The sequence below is a fragment of the Nerophis lumbriciformis genome, linkage group LG20 (assembly GCF_033978685.3).
Source record: "Nerophis lumbriciformis linkage group LG20, RoL_Nlum_v2.1, whole genome shotgun sequence".
NCBI lineage: Eukaryota > Metazoa > Chordata > Actinopteri > Syngnathiformes > Syngnathidae > Nerophis > Nerophis lumbriciformis.
Window position 1 is genome coordinate 19,235,001 of NC_084567.2, and position 7,500 is coordinate 19,242,500.

Genomic DNA, 7,500 nt, shown 5'->3' on the forward strand with positions numbered 1-7,500 from the left:
CACGATACTGCCAAAAGTATTTGGCCACCCATCCAAATGATGAGAATCAGGTGTCCTAATCACTTGGCCCGGCCACAGGTGTATAAAATCAAGCACTTAGGCATGGAGACTGTTTCTACAAACATTTGTGAAAGAATAGGCCGCTCTCAGGAGCTCAGTGATTTCCAGCGTAGAACTGTCATAGGATGCCACCTGTGCTACAAATCCAGTCGTAAAATTTCCTTGCTCCTAACTATTCCAATGTCAACTGTAGGCTTTGTTATAAGAAAATGGAAGAGTTTGGGAACAACAGCAACTCAGCCACAAAGTGGTAGGCCACGTACACTGACAAAGAGGGGTCAGCGGATTCTAAAGCACATAGCGCAGCGGTCGCCCACTTTCTGCACAGTCAGTTACTACAGAGCTCCAAACTTCATGTGACCTTCCAATTAGCCCACGTACAGTACGCAGAGAGCTTCATTAAATGGGTTTCCATGGCCGAGCAGCTGCATCTAAGCCATACATCACCAAGTCCAATGCAAAGCGTCGGATGTAGTGGTGTAAAGCACGTCGCCACTAGACTCAGTGGAGAGCAGTGGAGACGCGTTCTCTGGCGTGATGAATCACGCTTTTCCATCTGGCAATCTGATGGACGAGTCTGGGTTTGGAGGTTGCCAGGAGAATGGTACATTTTGGACTGCATTGTGCCGAGAGTGAAATTTGGTGGAGGAGGAATTATGGTGTGGGATTGTTTTTCAGGAGTTGGGCTTGGCCCCTTAGTTCCAGTGAAAGGAACTTTGAATGCTCCAGGATACCAAAACATTTTCGACAATTCCATGCTCCCAACCTTGTGGGAACAGTTTGGAGCGGGCCCCTTCCTCTTCCAACATGACAGTGCACAAAGCAAGGTCCATAAAGACATGGATGACAGAGTCTGGTGTGGATGAACTTGACTGGCCTGCACAGAGTCCTGACCTGAACCCGATAGAACACCTTTGGGATGAATTAGAACGGAGACTGAGAGCCAGGCCTTCTCGACCAACATCAGTGCGTGACCTCACCAATGCACTTTTGGAAGAATGGTCGAAAATTCTTATAAACACACTCCGCAACCTTGTGGACAGCCTTCCCAGAAGAGTTTAAGCTGTAATAGCTCCAAAAGGTTAACCGACATATTGAACCCTATGGGTTAGGAATGGAATGGCACTTCAAGTCCATATGTGAGTCAAGGCCGGTGGGCAAATACTTTTGGCAATATAGGGTATATAAGTAAGTACATATGTGTGTATATGTATATATGTGTATGTGCATATATGTGTGTGTGTGTATATATATATATATATATATATATATATATATATGTATGTATGTATGTATGTGTATATGTATGTATGTATGTATATGTATATATATATATATGTGTGTATATATATATATATATATATATATATATATATATATATATATATATATATATATGTGTGTGTGTATGTATATGTATATATGTGTGTGCATGTATATATATGTGTGTGTGTGTGTGTGTGTGTGTGTGTGTGTGTGTGTGTGTGTGTGTGTGTGTGTGTGTGTGTGTGTGTGTATATGTATATGTATATATGTGTGTGTGTATGTATATGTATGTATATGTATATGTGTGTTTGTACAGTACAGGCCAAACGTTTGGACACACCTTCTCATTCAATGTGTTTTCTTTATTTTCATGACTATTTACATTGTAGATTGTGAAGGCATCAAAACTATGTGCAGTTATGTACTTAACAAAAGGTGAAATAACTGAAAATATGTTTTTAATTCTAGTTTCTTCAAAACAGCCACCCCTTGCTCTGATTACTGCTTTGCACACTCTTGGCATTCTCTCAAAGAGCTTCAAGAGGTAGTCACCTGGAATGGTGTTCACTTCACAGGTGACATAGTTTTGATGCATTCAGTGACAATCTACAAGGTACATAGTCATGAAAATAAAGAAAACGCATTGAAATGAGAAGGTGTGTCCAAACTTTTGCTCTGTACTGTATATGTGTATACATATTTATGTATGTCTATATATATATATATATATTTATATATATATATATATATATATATATATATATATATATATATATATATATATATATATATATATATATATATGTATGTATATATATATATATATATATATATATGTATATATATATATATATATATATATATATATATATATATATATATATATTAAAGTTAAAATACCAATGATTGTCATACACACATTAGGTGTGGTGAAATGTGTCCTCTGCATTTGACCCATCCCCTTGTTTACCCCCTGGGAGGTGAGGGAAGCAGTGGGCAGCAGCGGTGCCGCGCCCGGGAATCATTTTTGGTGATTTAACCCCCAATTCCAACCCTTGATGCTGAGTGCCAAGCATATATATATATAGTGTATGTACATCAGTGACGTGCGGTCACTGGAGGCCTCACCTGCCATCATGGAAAGAAAAAAAATGTAAAAAGAAAAAAAATCTATTAAATTGTTATATGTATTCAGTGATTATACTATAAAGTTATTTTCCATTTAACTTCACCAGTTTTAGATTATTTGTATTCAAAATCGCTGAATTTTCACATTTGCCGTTCAAATACTGAGAAGAGACGGTGCGGTGAACAGCAGCCAGTTGAGGCACGTCATTCAGTTGTGCCTCAACATGGATTGCGGACTCGGCTAACTGCTGGCCTGCTGTGCAGTGAGACCGTATTGCTATATGAACTATATTATACATTTCCATAGTTTAGTTAGCTGACGTATATAATGTACAGTGTATTTTGTCAACAACTGTATGTGTGTAACGTATTTCTTGTGCTGAGCAAACATAAAACTGCTGCAAAGACGCACTGTGTGAGGCTCGCGTAATCCCGCCTCCTGGTGCCGGTTAATGCACCCTCCGCTGCAGAACGCACACCCCCAACGGGAGCGCCACACCAACCAAAGCCCACACCCAAACCCTCCACGTGCAAGACCGAATCCACCCAAAAAAAGTCACTTAACAAGAAGCCAAAAAGTGCAAAAACAACAATGCTCGCGCCAGAGGAGTGTTAACGACTGCAGGGACACAACATTAGGTACACCTGCAGACTGCAGCACGGATTTCATATTTCATTCATTCACAACTCCTCCAACACGAACACCACTGTTCCCGCACTTATAAGTAAAGGTAAGACCATAATAAATTTTTTTTTAATTAAATGTGATTTTTTTGTGTGCTACAGTTTGTATGTGTAAAGTTAAAGTTAAGTTAAAGTACCAATGATTGTCACACACACACTAGGTGTGGTGAAATTTGTCCTCTGCATTTGACCCATCCCCTTGATCACCCCCTGGGACGTGAGGGGAGCAGTGGGCAGCAGCGGCGCCGCGCCCGGGAATAATTTTTAGTGATTTAACCCCCAATTCCAACCCTTGATGCTGAGTGCCAAGCAGGGAAGAATGCTGGTATGAGCTTTTAAACATAACCCATTAACTGCTGCCAATCAAATGGTGAATAAGATACTCTTTAGGGTTCATATGTTTGTAAATCTGACTGTGATGAAGTCAGTGCCTCACCAGCCATGAACCTCACCGCACGTCACTGATATACATATAAGTATACATGTGTATACAGGTATATATATGTATACTGTTATACTGTATATACATATGTATACACATACATATACCTGTATATGAAGTATGTGTGTGTACATATTATATTAATATGATTGATATTAATATTAAAAGTATTTAAAAGTTTGACTCCTACCTTGTTTACTTCTGTGACAACCTTCTGAAAGTATCAAGCAGCTAAAATGTGCAAAACATGGATAAGTGTGGAGAGAGTGTTTAACATTTTCCCCATCATGCACTGTAATGGATTTAAATAGGTGTAATTTTAGTTGTTTTTTTAATAGTGTTTGGACGTTTTTCATAATATCCACCACGTTCAGTGAGCAGGTTGTGTTATGTGTGACCATGTGTGTTCCTTTATGTTCGTTGCATTTCATATGCACCATGACTAGTTAAAGTTAAACTACCAATGATTGTCACACACACTTGGTGTGGTGAAATTTGTCCTCTGCATTTGACCCATACCCTTGATCACCTCCTGGGAGGTGAGGGGAGCAGTGGCCAGCAGCGGTGGCTGCGCCCGGGAATCATTTTTGGTGATTTAACCCCCAATTCCAACCATTGATGCTAAATGTGCCAAGCAGGGAGGTAATGGGTCCCATTTTTATAGTCTTTGGTATGACTCGGCCGGGGTTTGAACTCACAACTAGAGATGTCTGATAACATCGGCCTGCCGATAATATCGGCCGATACATGCTTTAAAATGTAATATCGGAAATTATCGGTATCGGTTTAAAAAAGTAAAATTAATTACTTTTTAAAACGCCGCTTTCCGGAGCGGTACATATCCGGTAAAACACGGACGTAGGGCATACTTGCCAACCCTCCCAATTTTCCCGGGAGACTCACGAATTTCAGTGACCCTCCCGAAAATCTCCCGGGGCAACCATTCTCCCGAATTTCTCCCGATTTCCACCCGGACAACAATATTGGGGGCATGCCTTAAAGGCACTGCTTTTAGCGTCCTCTACAACCTGTCGTCACGTCCGCTTTTCCTCCATACAAACAGCGTGCCGGCCGAGTCACATAATATATGCGGCTTTTACACACACAAGAGTGAATGTAAACCATACTTGATCAACAGCCATACAGGTCACACTGAGGGTGGCCGTATAAACAACTTTAACACTGTTACAAATATGCGCCACACTGTGAACCCACACCAAACAAGAATGACAAACACATTTCGGGAGAACATCCGCACCGTAACACAACATAAACACAACAGAACAAATACCCAGAATCCTTGCAGCACTAACTCTTCCGGGACGCTACAATATACACCCCCGCTACCACCAAACCCCAATCGGACAGCCGTCAAAGCATCACATTGTGCAGCTTCTTCCTGCTGACGCTTATGATTTCCATTTCTTATGCAACTCTCACCTCCACTCTTGGTATGTACTCTTTGCTCATTTCATAACGCCAATATTTTCTCACACTGTACGCTTAAAAAGCACACGCGAAGTAGCTGGTCTGCTTAAACATCACAAAGTCGCCAGCATCTCACATCCCAGTGGTTCTCAATCTGTTTTTACAGAGTACCACCTCACAAAACACCTGGCTCTCCAAGTACCTCCATAATGACCAACATTAAAATACAGTAGCGCAGTAGGGCTAAGTATTCGTTAAAAACAAGGCAGACGTTTTATTCAACAATATTTTTTGGCCACTGTAACATTACACGCAGTTTGAACAGTAACACTGTTTGAATATTTAATTAAGCGATTCTTTGGCATGCCACACTTTGATCCCATCCATAAAGCATTTGCGAAGATTGTTTATGTCAAAAATCATAAATGATCACTTGTTCCCCTGTCACAATAAATGTGCAAGCAAAGGCTTGTTTGGTTATGTCGACAAAAAAATCCAGATCCTTATTCATCCTGATTCGAAAACGATTAATAACTTAAAAAACAAACAAAAAAAAACCCCATTAAAACACATTTTTTAATGAGAATCAATTATTTGAAATACGTTTTTAGGTCATTTCCACGCAACCAGAATGAGATTGTCAACCTGTTGAAAAAAATGTCATTATAATTATTATACTGAATCATACGTTGCGAGAATCGGTTTGAAGCTGGAACCGTGTTGAATCCAGAATCGATTCTGAATCGAATCGTCACCCCAGGATTTGGAATCAGATCGAATCGTTAAGTGCCCAAAGATTCAACCCTTTGTTGCCATTTTAGCCAGTATTCAGACCTCTGTAGGTACTGATTAGTGTAATTATGGTTAAATGTGCAGCTGACCAATGAGGTCCCTTCCAAGACCGTGACATAAGTCGGACCGTACACCTAAATAGATTGGGAACCAAACTTTTTTTTTTTTGGAATCATCATTTACAATCCTTATATAAGACAAAAACACATATGCTTTTCTCTTTTTATGGATTCTAACTCGTAAATAAACACTAGCAACAGTCGGCTAACAATAAAGTCAATAGGAGTCTCTTTATTCCGGGGATGAATAAAGTATCTATCTATTCTACCTATAAAGCGCTCTAAAAGCCTCCACCAAGGTTTTAGATACACGCTGTAAGTATATATACAACGTAGTAACTAGAGATGTCCGATAATATAGGCCGATAAATGCTTTAAAAATGCAATATCGGAAATGATCGGTTTCAAAAAGTAAAATTAATGACTTTTTAAAACGCCGCTGTCCTGTAAAACACGGACGTAGGGAGCAGTATAGAGCAGTTGCGTCTCCCAGTCAGCAGCCCCTCCCCTCGCCCCTCTCCCACACACGACACAGGAGTTGACGACTGCAGCATGAGAGGTTTACTGGCGACGCTTGATGACCTCATCAGACCGTCGCGAGCGGAGCATAACAACAACAAGAGTGTGTTGTTGCCAGTGTTGTAGCCGTGGCAAACAAGCGAGCTCGCTCGGTGACTGACTAACGACACCATGTGTATGGTTTGGGATTATTTCAAAGTGTGTCTGACGGATATAAAACTGGCAATTTGCAATGACTGCAAAAAGTTGGTTATGCGAGGACGAACCAAGACGTCTTCCTTTAATACGAGCAATTTGATCTCCCACCTCTTCAAGAATCATAAGGAGATACACGATGAATACAAGCGGAAGATGGATGAAAAGCAAACACCGAAAAAAAGTAGTACCACACAGTTGTCGCTTAAAGACCAAAGGGACAAGCGGTAGAAAATGGATGGATGGATGGATGGCTGACTGCTAGGCCACTTCAAGCACTCACCACTCGCTTGCAGCACATTTGTGTTACTCATACAAAAACGTTAGAGCAGGGCAGATTGAGCCCAGTTTATAATTTCCTGTTATACAGTATGCCAGGCAGTCTTGCACTAAAGGAGGACTATATTATTGTTTACTTTATTACTCTAGTATACTCTGGACTGAAGCTGTGTGCCTTCATTGTTTTTGTAGCTGTTGTTTTGAGGCATGTTTAAAAAAAAAAAAATAATGTACTTTGTGAAAGTCAAAGTATAGTATTTCCCATAGTTGTAGTGGGTATCAGGATTATCTCAGGGAGAGCATGTCCCAAATTCCAAGCTGCTGTTTTGAGGCATGTTAAAAAAAATAATGCACTTTGTGACTTCAATAATAAATATGGCAGTGCCATGTTGGCACTTTTTTCCATAACTGGAGTTGAAGTTGTTCTCTTATTTTGGAAAACCTTGTTTTTGATTGATTGATTGAAACTTGTATTAGTAGATTGCACAGTACAGTACATATTCCGTACAATTGACCACTAAACGGTAACACCCGAATAAGTTTTTCAACGTGTTTAAGTCGGGGTCCACGTTAATCAATTCATGGTAAAGTTACATTGTTTAATGCATCTAGCGGGGCATCACAACAAAATTAGGCATATTAATGTGT

General features: G+C 40.1%; 1 protein-coding gene across 1 annotated transcript in view; it reads left to right on the top strand.

Annotated features, from left to right (window-relative positions):
* Positions 1-7,500, top strand: part of nr6a1a (nuclear receptor subfamily 6, group A, member 1a) — a 267,283-nt gene that overhangs the window by 225,680 nt on the left and 34,103 nt on the right. The window lies entirely within an intron of this gene.